The sequence below is a fragment of the Oncorhynchus tshawytscha genome, unplaced genomic scaffold (genome assembly GCF_018296145.1).
Source record: "Oncorhynchus tshawytscha isolate Ot180627B unplaced genomic scaffold, Otsh_v2.0 Un_contig_65_pilon_pilon, whole genome shotgun sequence".
In the NCBI taxonomy this organism is placed as follows: domain Eukaryota; kingdom Metazoa; phylum Chordata; class Actinopteri; order Salmoniformes; family Salmonidae; genus Oncorhynchus; species Oncorhynchus tshawytscha.
Window position 1 is genome coordinate 114,843 of NW_024609760.1, and position 12,658 is coordinate 127,500.

Here is a 12,658-nt window from a genome sequence, read left to right on the forward strand (position 1 = left end):
TGGTAGGGTAGCCTAGTGGTTAGAGTGGAGGGGTGGTAGGGTAGCCTAGTGGTTAGAGTGGAGGGGTGGTAGGGTAGCCTAGTGGTTAGAGTGGAGGGTGGTAGGGTAGCCTAGTGGTTAGAGTGGAGGGGTGGTAGGGTAGCCTAGTGGTTAGAGTGGAGGGGTGGTAGGGTAGCCTAGTGGTTAGAGTGGAGGGGTGGTAGGGTAGCCTAGTGGTTAGAGTGGAGGGGTGGTAGGGTAGCCTAGTGGTTAGAGTGGAGGGGTGGTAGGGTAGCCTAGTGGTTAGAGTGGAGGGGTGGTAGGGTAGCCTAGTGGTTAGAGTGGAGGGGTGGTAGGGTAGCCTAGTGGTTAGAGTGGAGGGGTGGTAGGGTAGCCTAGTGGTTAGAGTGGAGGGTGGTAGGGTAGCCTAGTGGTTAGAGTGGAGGGGTGGTAGGGTAGCCTAGTGGTTAGAGTGGAGGGCGGTAGGGTAGCCTAGTGGTTAGAGTGGAGGGGTGGTAGGGTAGCCTAGTGGTTAGAGTGGAGGGGTGGTAGGGTAGCCTAGTGGTTAGAGTGGAGGGTGGTAGGGTAGCCTAGTGGTTAGAGTGGAGGGGTGGTAGGGTAGCCTAGTGGTTAGAGTGGAGGGTGGTAGGGTAGCCTAGTGGTTAGAGTGGAGGGGTGGTAGGGTAGCCTAGTGGTTAGAGTGGAGGGTGGTAGGGTAGCCTAGTGGTTAGAGTGGAGGGGTGGTAGGGTAGCCTAGTGGTTAGAGTGGGGTGGTAGGGTAGCCTAGTGGGTGGTAGGGTAGCCTAGTGGTTAGAGTGGAGGGGTGGTAGGGTGGTAGGGTAGCCTGGAGTGGTTAGAGTGGTTAGGGTGGAGGGTGGTAGGGTAGCCTAGTGGTTAGAGCGGAGGGTGGTAGGGTAGCGGTAGTGGTTAAACAGGATGTGCTCTTAGGCCTACAGTTCAATGGTGGTTAAACAAATCACATGTATTTATAAAGCCCTTCTTGGTCAGCTGATGTCTCAAAGTGCTGTACAGAAACCCAGCCTAAAACCCCAAACAGCAAGCAATGCAGGTGGTAGGGAAGCACGGTGGCTAGTGGAAAACTCCCTAGAAAGGCCAGAACCTAGTGGAAGAAACCTGGAGAGGAACCAGGCTATGGAGGGGTGGTAGTCCCTAGTGGCTGTGGGGTGAGAGGAACCAGGCTGTGGAGGGGTGGCCAGTAGCCTAGTGGTCTGGCTGTGGAGGGTGGTAGAGGAACCAGGCTATGAGGGGTGGCCAGTCCTCTTCTGGCTGTAGCCTAGTGGTTAGAGTGAACCAGGATATGAGGGGTGGCCAGTCCTAGTGGTTCTGGCTGGAGGGGTAGAGAGGAACCAGGCTAGTGGAGGGGTGGCCAGTCCTCTTCTGGCTGGAGGGGTAGAGAGGAACCAGGCTATGGAGGGGTGGCCAGTCCTCTTCTGGCTGTGCCTAGTGGTTAGAGAGGAACCAGGCTATGTGGGGTGGCCAGTCCTCTTCTGGCTGTACCGGGTAGAGAGGAACCAGGCTATGAGTGGGTGGCCAGTCCTCTTCTGGCTGTACCAGGGTAGCCTAGTGGAACCAGGCTATGAGGGGTGGCCAGTCCTCTTCTAGCTAGTGGTTAGAGAGGAACCAGGCTATGAGGGTGGCCAGTCCTCTTCTGGCTGGCCGGGTAGGAGGAACCAGTGGTTATGAGGGGTGGCCAGTCCTCTTCTGGCTGTACCAGGTAGAGAGGGCCAGGCTATGAGGGGGGTAGGGTAGCCTCTGGTCTGGCTGGACCAGGTAGTAGAGGAGCCTAGTGGCTATGAGTGGGGGCGGTAGGGTGACCTATAATGGCTAATAATAATTATAGGTGGAGAAGCAGGTCAAGGAGAAAGAAGGGTTGTGATTATGGTAAATATAATGTTTCTGACCGGTAGGAACAGCATAAACACTAACTGGATGATAAACAACAGCAGCTTTTCTAATGGGAAAACTCACGTAAAAACCTTTATCACAGCAACGCAAAAAAAGATTTAAAACCGACGGATTTTGTGAAAATATTTGAATCGCCATGTGGTTGCGTGAGGCTCGGTGCTCACGGAATCAGAAGGCTGTTAAAAGAAACATGTGAACAAGGCAACAGAAGACGGGATCCATCTGGGCCAGTCCTCTTCTGGCTGTGCCACCCCTCATAGCCTGGTTCCTCTCTACCTGGTACAGCCAGAAGAGGACTGGCCACCCCTCATAGCCTGGTTCCTCTCTACCTGGTACAGCCAGAAGAGGACTGGCCACCCCTCATAGCCTGGTTCCTCTCTACCCGGTACAGGAAGATAAACACCCCCAGCCTGGTTTCTCTACCTGGTACTGTAGCCACCCCTCATAGCCTGTAGGGCCAGCTCTAGTGGTTCGTCTTCCTAGGTTCTGTCCTTTCTAGGGAGTTTTTCCTAGCCACCGTGCTTCTACACCTGCATTGCTTGCTGTTTGGGGTTTTAGGCTGGGTTTCTGTACAGCACTTTGAGATATCAGCTGATGTACGAAGGGACGTGTGGTTGATTTATTAAAGCCGGGCACATTTAACAGTTAGGCTATTGATTATAAACCTAATTAAAGTTGTGATTTCCTTAATTGCTCACTTCTTCTTTGACAATAAGGGTAAAGTCCGGTTCCTCATCTCATTGTGCCGCCTCATTGTTCTCAACACCACTAATAATAATGTAATGATAATACATTATTACATCTGATAATCTGATAATACATCTGATAATATGCTCATAGCAACACGGTCTCTAGGAAACCACTATCCAACGCTGGAGAAAGCGTGTTTGTTATAAAAATAATATATATATTTTTTTTTATAAGTGTTGCGCCATTGTTCTTATGTAATATAATCATATTCAATTTCAGGAGTACATGTCTTAGAGTGATGGACTGTGCCATCCCCCACGGCCTCCATAATGGATCAGTCCGCTCAGACAGGAGCCAATCAGACAGGTGTCTTAGAGTGATGGACTGTGCCATCCCCCACGGCCTCCATAATGGATCAGTCCGCTCAGACAGGAGCCAATCAGACAGGTGTCTTAGAGTGATGGACTGTGCCAGTGATGGACTGTGCCATCCCACGGCCTCCATAATGGATCAGTCCGCTCAGACAGGAGCCTCAGACAGGTGTCTTAGAGTGATGGACTGTGCCATCCCCCACGGCCTCCACAATGGATCAGTCCGCTCAGACAGGAGCCAATCAGACAGGTGTCTTAGAGTGATGGACTGTGCCATCCCCCACGGCCTCCCAGTCCGCTCAGACAGGAGCCCCCTTAGAGTGATGGACTGGCCTCCCCACGGCCTCCACAATGGATCAGTCCGCTCAGACAGGAGCCAATCAGACAGGTGTCTTAGAGTGATGGACTGTGCCATCCCCCACGGCCTCCACAATGGATCAGTCCGCTCAGACAGGAGCCAATCAGACAGGTGTCTTAGAGTGATGGACTGTGCCATCCCCACGGCCTCCACAATGGATCAGTCCGCTCAGACAGGAGCCAATCAGACAGGTGTCTTAGAGTGATGGACTGTAAAGCCTCCACAATGGATCAGTCAGGAGCCAATCAGACAGGTGTCTTAGAGTGATGGACTGTGCCATCCCCCACGGCCTCCACAATGGATCAGTCCGCTCAGACAGGAGCCAATCAGACAGGTGTCTTAGAGTGATGGACTGTGCCATCCCCCACGGCCTCCACAATGGATCAGTCCGCTCAGACAGGAGCCAATCAGACAGGTGTCTTAGAGTGATGGACTGTGCCATCCCCCACGGCCTCCACAATGGATCAGTCCGCTCAGACAGGAGCCAATCAGACAGCGGTCTCGTTCACCATCATATGCTACTGCTCGACCTGAAGAATTCTCGGTCGATCAACAGCCGATGGACCAAACCAACCCGACCCTTCGACTAAAAAGGGGGTCAACCCCTACATTTTAGCGTTGCTAAAAAACGCATCGACCATTCGATCACTTTGGCAAAGTGGGTGGGGTTATATCCTTCCTGTTTGGCCCTGTCCGGGGGTGTCCTCGTATGGGGCCACAGTGTCTCCTGATCCCTCCTGTCTCAGCCTCCAGTTTTTATGCTGCAGTAGTTTGTGTCGGGGGGCTAGGGTCAGTTTGTTATATCTGGAGTACTTCTCCTGTCCTATTCGGTGTCCTGTGTGAATTTAAGTGTGCTCTCTCTAATTCTCTCTTTCTTTCTCTCTCTCGGAGGACCTGAGCCCTAGGACCATGCCCCAGGACTACCTGACATGATGACTCCTTGCTGTCCCCAGTCCACCTGGCCGTGCTGCTGCTCCAGTTTCAACTGTTCTGCCTTATTATTATACGACCATGCTGGTCATTTATGAACATTTGAACATCTTGGCCATGTTCTGTTATAATCTCCACCCGGCACAGCCAGAAGAGGACTGGCCACCCCACATAGCCTGGTTCCTCTCTAGGTTTCTTCCTAGGTTCTGGCCTTTCTAGGGAGTTTTTCCTAGCCACCGTGCTTCTACACCTGCATTGCTTGCCGTTTGGGGTTTTAGGCTGGGTTTCTGTACTGCACTTTGAGATATCAGCTGATGCACGAAGGGCTATATAAATAAATTTGATTTGATTTGACCATTCGACTAAAAAGGGGGTCAAAGCCCTACATTTTAGTGTTGCTAAAAACCGCATTTCATAGGAAAACCTTTTCACGTTGTGTTTAAGTTACACTGCAGTGAAACAAGTAAACAGATGGAGAACTAAAATCAATAGTACCAGACGAACCTGTTCAATATTCTGAGACAAATCTACCCAACTGTCAAAGAGTCATACCTAAAAGCAGTAGCGTGGTTCTAGGACTCCAGTATTAATCTGGTGTTTTCCATACTAGAGGCCCATTTACACAAACGTCTTGACGTTTGTATTAAAGACAGAACTGGCCCGAGGCTACGAGACGCAGTAGGGACTAACAAGACACACAAAACATCTAACAAACTAAGGAAGACGAGGAAGAATGAATTCATAATGTTATACCACTGGTCAGAAGCCACAGAATCTGTCAGTCTGCTTCCATCTATAACGAGCAAAACCAAATCATAACAGAGAGGTGTGAGTGGAATGGTGGCGAGATGGCATCACTATGTAAACTGACCAAGAGTTTTTCCCTGACGCTGAGCCTACATGTTTTATAGTCGACTCCATTCCCTACTCGAGTCGTCTCTCTCTCTCCCGCTCTCCTTCCACACACATCAAGCCCCGCCCTGTCACTGAGCAACCACAAGTCAACAACACCCACTGTCAGGGAACATCTCCCGCTCTCCTTCCACACACATCAAGCCCCGCCTGTCACTGAGCAACCACAAGTCAACAACACCCACTGTCAGGGACAGTCTGCATGATCGGGACAGTCTGCACGGTCAGTCTGCACGGTCAATGCTGCAGGGACAGTCTGCACAGTCAATGCTGCAGGGACAGTCTGCACAGTCAGTCTGCACGGTCAGTCACAGTCAATGCTGCAGGGACAGTCTGCACAGTCAGTCTGTACAGTCAATGCTGCAGGGACAGTCTGCACAGTCAGTCTGTACAGTCAATGCTGCAGGGACAGTCTGCAAAGTCAGTCTGTACAGTCAATGCTGCAGGGACAGTCTGCACGGTCACTGCTGCAGGGACTGTCTGCACAGTCAGTCTGCACGGTCAGTCTGCACGGGCAATTATTCAGCGACAGTCTGCACTTTCAGTCTGCACGGGCAATTATTCAGCGACAGTCTGCACTTTCAGTCTGCACGGTCAGTCTGCGACAACGATGCAGCTTTCCACTTTGCTTTTTAATAGAAATCCACTAGCGTTTCATAAATCACACTACTATGTTGTGTATCTTACTGTCTGCAAAACTGCTAGTTTGTCTTTTCTTAGCAAGTTGTGGCTAAAATAAAGTGTGTTTGCCGCTAATGTTAATCGCTAGTTAGCTGGCTATCGAACGGTACTTAGTCAGCACAAACGTAGACAGCTAGCCAATAAAGCTGGTGTACGGTGTTGTTGCAACAGTATATTCTAAAATCAGAGAATAAAGCAAAGCATGAGTATTTTAGCTACATCAAAGCTACAGTGAGACAACATTTAAATGTAAGATTAATTAGGGTCCACTGAAGAAAAGATGAAAACACTGACCAACACTTTGGTTCCTACCCTGTCACAATATCCACTCCCTGGCTTTTTCATTTGTCGTCAGGTCACACTGTATTCAGTATCAGTCTAATCAGCTACCCAGCTGACCTCCACAGTATCAGTCTAATCAGCCAGCTACCCAGCTGACCTCCACAGTATCAGTCTAATCAGCCAGCTACCCAGCTGACCTCCACAGTATCAGTCTAATCAGCCAGCTACCCAGCTGACCTCCACAGTATCAGTCTAATCAGCCAGCTACCCAGCTGACCTCCACAGTATCAGTCTAATCAGCCAGCTACCCAGCTGATCTCCACAGTATCAGTCTAATCAGCCAGCTACCCAGCTGACCTCCACAGTATCAGTCTAATCAGCCAGCTACCCAGCTGACCACCACAGTATCAGTCTAATCAGCCAGCTACCCAGCTGACCTCCACAGTATCAGTCTAATCAGCCACCTACCCAGTGACCACCACAGTATCAGTCTAATCAGCCAGCTACCCAGCTGACCACCACAGTATCAGTCTAATCAGCCAGCTACCCAGCTGACCACCACAGTATCAGTCTAATCAGCCAGCTACCCAGCTGACCTCCACAGTATCAGTCTAATCAGCCAGCTACCCAGCTGACCTCCACAGTATCAGTCTAATCAGCCAGCTACCCAGCTGACCTCCACAGTATCAGTCTAATCAGCTACCTACCCAGTAGACCACCACAGTATCAGTCTAATCAGCCAGCTACCCAGCTGACCACCACAGTATCAGTCTAATCAGCCAGCTACCCAGCTGACCTCCACAGTATCAGTCTAATCAGCCACCTACCCAGCTGACCACCACAGTATCAGTCTAATCAGCCAGCTACCCAGCTGACCACCACAGTATCAGTCTAATCAGCCAGCTACCCAGCTGACCACCACAGTATCAGTCTAATCAGCCAGCTACCCAGCTGACCACCACAGTATCAGTCTAATCAGCCAGCTACCCAGCTGACCTCCACAGTATCAGTCTAATCAGCCAGCTACCCAGCTGACCACCACAGTATCAGTCTAATCAGCTAGCCAGCTACCCAGCTGACCACCACAGTATCAGTCTAATCAGCCAGCTACCCAGTAGACCACCACAGTATCAGTCTAATCAGCCAGCTACCCAGCTGACCACCACAGTATCAGTCTAATCAGCCAGCTACCCAGCTGACCACCACAGTATCAGTCTAATCAGCCAGCTACCCAGCTGACCACCACAGTATCAGTCTAATCAGCCTACCTACCCAGTAGACCACCACAGTATCAGTCTAATCAGCCAGCTACCCAGCTGACCACCACAGTATCATCAATCTAATCAGCCAGCTACCCAGCTGACCACCACAGTATCAGTCTAATCAGCCAGCTACCCAGCTGACCACCACAGTATCAGTCTAATCAGCCAGCTACCCAGCTGACCACCACAGTATCAGTCTAATCAGCCAGCCAGCTACCCAGCTGACCACCACAGTATCAGTCTAATCAGCCAGCCAGCTACCCAGCTGACCACCACAGTATCAGTCTAATCAGCCAGCTACCCAGCTGACCACCACAGTATCAGTCTAATCAGCCAGCTACCCAGCTGACCACCACAGTATCAGTCTAATCAGCCAGCCAGCTACCCAGCTGACCACCACAGTATCAGTCTAATCAGCCAGCTACCCAGCTGACCACCACAGTATCAGTCTAATCAGCCAGCTACCCAGCTGACCACCACAGTATCAGTCTAATCAGCCAGCCAGCTACCCAGCTGACCACCACAGTATTAGTCTAATCAGCCAGCCAGCTACCCAGCTGACCTCCACAGCATCAATCTAATCAGCCAGCCAGCTACCCAGTAGACCACCACAGTATCAATCTAATCAGCCAGCTCCCCAGTAGACCACCACAGTATCAATCTAATCAGCCAGCTCCCCAGTAGACCACCATGGTGCTGTGCCCACATAGGTGCTAAAGGACAACTCTGAATAATGATATCTAAATGCACCCTGGTAACAACACATCCACACTCCATTTAAAGTAATGAACTGCCCACCGGCCTGCTGAATAGAATATCGATTCTCTCCTTCCCTCCTCCTCCATTGGAACCCGCCACAATAACACAATAGAAACAAAGTATGGTACTAGTGGTCGCTATATCTGTTAAAGGGATATCTATATCTATTAAAGGGATATCTATATCTATTAAAGGGATATCTATATCTATTAAAGGGATATCTATATCTATTAAAGGGATATCTATATCTATTAAAGGGATATCTATATCTATTAAAGGGATATCTATATCTATTAAAGGGATATCTATATCTATTAAAGGGATATCTATATCTATTAAAGGGATATCTATATCTATTAAAGGGATATCTATATCTATTAAAGGGATATCTTTTAAAGGGATATCTATATCTATTAAAGGGATATCTTTTAAAGGGATATCTGTATATTTTAAAGGAATATCTATTAAAGGGATATCTATATATTTTAAAGGAATATCTATTAAAGGGATATCTATATCTATTAAAGGGATATCTATATTAAAGGGATAGCTATATCTTTTAAAGGGATATTTAAATATTTTAAAAGGATATCTTTTAAAGGGATATCTATATATTTTAAAGGAATATCTATTAAAGAGATGACTATATATTTTAAAGGGATATCTATATATTTTAAAGGAATATCTATATATTTTAAAGGGATATCTATATATTTTAAAGGAATATCTATTAAAGGGATATCTATATCTTTTAAAGGGATATCTATATCTTTTAAAGGGATATCTGTTAAAGGAACATCTATATCTATTAAAGGGATATCTATATATTTTAAAGGAATATCTATTAAAGGGATATCTATATATTTTAAAGGAATATCTATTAAAGAGATGACTATATATTTTAAAGGGATATCTATATATTTTAAAGGAATATCTATATATTTTAAAGGGATATCTATATATTTTAAAGGAATATCTATTAAAGGGATATCTATATCTTTTAAAGGGATATCTGTTAAAGGGATATCTATATCTTTTAAAGGGATATCTATATCTTTTAAAGGGATATCTATATCTTTTAAAGGGATATCTATATATTTTAAAGGATATCTATATCTTTTAAAGGGATATCTATATCTTTTAAAGGGATATCTATATCTTTTAAAGGAATATCTATTAAAGGGATATCTATATCTATTAAAGTGATATCTATATCTTTTAAAGGGATATATAATATATTTTAAAGGGATATCTAGATCTTTTAAAGGGATATCTGTTAAAGGGACATCTATATCTATTAAAGGGATATCTATATATTTTAAATGGATATCTTTTAAAGGGATATCTATATATTTTAAATGGATATCTATATCTATTAAAGGGATATCTATATATTTTAAGGGTGTTCGTTTCAGTACAGCCTGAGCAAACAGCAAGGACAAATCTTACAGTAGACAAATGTGAAAATAACAAATAACATCTCATGTTATGAGCCAGCGAATAGTAGAACAATATTCTAATACCAGACCAATCATAGGAGGCTGGTTGGGTTGAAAGAGGAAGTTGAATTTCAGATTGGACCTTGTGTGTAATTGACTCATAAAGAGATTTTCACTTTAAAGAAGAGGAACGATGGAATCTTGTCCGTCCTGTTCCGTGCGACGCCACGGATGAATAAAAATAAAGTTTAAATAATTGGATTACTTTTCATCAAGTGTCCTTTAGGCTAAAGAGGTATAAACAAACCAGATCTGTGTCTGAATAATAATCAGTGAGTGACGCAGTATAAGAAGACCAGGAGTCCCAAATGGCAGCCTATTCACACACGGCCCCTATATAGGGAATAGGGTTCCATAGGGCTCTGGTCTAAAGTAGTGCACTATATAGGGAATAGGGTTCTATAGGGCTCTGGTCTAAAGTAGTGCACTATATAGGGAATAGGGTTCTATAGGGCTCTGGTCTAAAGTAGTGCACTATATAGGGAATAGGGTTCTATAGGGCTCTGGTCTAAAGTAGTGCACTATGTAGGGAATAGGGTTCTATAGGGCTCTGGTCTAAAGTAGTGCTCTATATAGGGGATAGGATGCCGTTTGGGATGCGGAGGGGAGACTGGAAGGGACACTGTGTTGGATGATTGTCCTGTCCGCGTCGGCAGACAGCGACAGAGTCCTCTCCCGCCTCTCCATCCATTAACTAATGGAATTCATGACATTTTACAAATTTTGCCAATGAAGACTACAGACACGGCGAAAACTGTTTTACAATCCTCCTACCGTCTCTCTCTCGCCCCTCCATCTCTCCCTTTTCTAGAAGTTGATGTTTAAGGTCCATAACAGACAACAGTCTTTAATCAATTGAAAACGTAGTGAACGGCAGGTGTTGGAATCAACTGGGGGGGTAATAGGTTTATGAGCACGAAAACTCAATCCTAGACTGAAGAGACACCTTGGTAGAGCAGCACAGGAAAACCTCAGGAGCACAACGTCTCCCTCTCTCTCTCTCTCTCTCTCTAATCAAAACTTTTTAAATTAGTAGATTTTCCTAGTCACTTAGCTACAGTACGTCCACTTTCGAATAGAAAAATGTAACTGTTTTTTAGATTAGTAAAGAAATAGTCTTTAGATTACTATTAAAGAAGCATTGTGAGCCTCAGTCAAGATCAGAAGAAGATGTGCCTACAGTGTGGTAACAGGTTAGAACCCTACCGCGTGGTAACAGGTTAGAACCCTACAGCGTGGTAACAGGTCAGAACCCTACAGCGTGGTAACAGGTCAGAACCCTACAGCGTGGTAACAGGTCAGAACCCTACAGCGCGGTAACAGGTCAGAACCCTACAGCGTGGTAACAGGTCAGAACCCTACAGTGTGGTAACAGGTCAGAACCCTACAGCGTGGTAACAGGTCAGAACCCTACAGCGTGGTAACAGGTCAGAACCCTACAGTGCGGTAACAGTTTAGAACCCTACCGCGCGGTAACAGGTTAGAACCCTACAGTGTGGTAACAGGTTAGAACCCTACAGCGTGGTAACAGGTTAGAACCCTACAGCGCGGTAACAGGTCAGAACCCTACAGCGCGGTAACAGGTTAGAACCCTACAGCGTGGTAACAGGTCAGAACCCTACAGCGTGGTAACAGGTCAGAACCCTACAGCGTGGTAACAGGTCAGAACCCTACAGCGTGGTAACAGGTCAGAACCCTACAGCGCGGTAACAGGTCAGAACCCTACCGTGCGGTAACAGGTCAGAACCCTACAGTGCGGTAACAGTTTAGAACCCTACCGCGCGGTAACAGGTTAGAACCCTACAGTGTGGTAACAGGTTAGAACCCTACAGCGTGGTAACAGGTTAGAACCCTACAGTGTGGTAACAGGTCAGAACCCTACAGCGTGGTAACAGGTTAGAACCCTACAGCGCGGTAACAGGTTAGAACCCTACAGCGCGGTAACAGGTTAGAACCCTACAGTGTGGTAACAGGTTAGAACCCTACAGCGCGGTAACAGGTTAGAACCCTACAGCGTGGTAACAGGTCAGAACCCTACAGCGTGGTAACAGGTCAGAACCCTACAGCGCGGTAACAGGTCAGAACCCTACAGCGCGGTAACAGGTCAGAACCCTACAGCGCGGTAACAGGTTAGAACCCTACAGCGTGGTAACAGGTTAGAACCCTACAGCGTGGTAACAGGTCAGAACCCTACAGTGCGGTAACAGGTCAGAACCCTACCGTGCGGTAACAGGTTAGAACCCTACAGTGTGGTAACAGGTTAGAACCCTACAGTGTGGTAACAGGTCAGAACCCTACTGCGTGGTAACAGGTCAGAACCCTACTGCGTGGTAACAGGTCAGAACCCTACAGCGTGGTAACAGGTTAGAACCCTACCGCGTGGTAACAGGTTAGAGCCCGACAGTAACAGGTAAGAACCATTAATGAACCACTGACAGTTACAAAACCCAAGGACTCTGCAAGGAGACACGTAAATAACAAAATGTTAAAAAGCCCTGTTTAAAATGCGCGGTGTTATGTGATCAACGTATATTTTAATATAGTGCTCTAGTCCCCCTCCCACGGCCTGCAGCTCTCCTCCTCTGTGTGTGCGGCATTAAAAAGGTACCCGTCAACAAAGGTGGGGGAAGAAAATACAACATATTAATTGAAATGATTCAGAAACGTATTTACGGGTGCTGGGCGGCGGCGGAGGCCCTCCTGGTGAGAGGTGTGTTATGTTTGAGATACAGGAGCAGAGGGAGGCTCGTCACGATAGGCATCAAACAATTAAAGAAGACGTAGGGGAGGAGGAGGAGGAGAGCTGAGGAAGTGCTGCTGGAGATGCAATACATATTAATGAGTCCCAGCATGGTGTGTTGCTCTGCTCGGACCCCTGACACCATGGGGGAGGGGAGGGGAAGGCTGGCGGGGGTGGGGGGAGTGGAAGGCTGGCGGGGGGGGGAGGGGGGAAGGCTGGCGGGGGGAGGGAGGCTGGGGAAGGCTGGCGGGGGAGGGGGGGGAAGGCTG

The 12,658-nt window shown here is 47.4% G+C and overlaps 1 protein-coding gene across 1 annotated transcript in view; it reads right to left on the bottom strand.

Moving 5' to 3' along the window:
- Positions 1-12,658, bottom strand: part of LOC121845768 (protein diaphanous homolog 3-like) — a 243,787-nt gene that overhangs the window by 97,778 nt on the left and 133,351 nt on the right. The window lies entirely within an intron of this gene.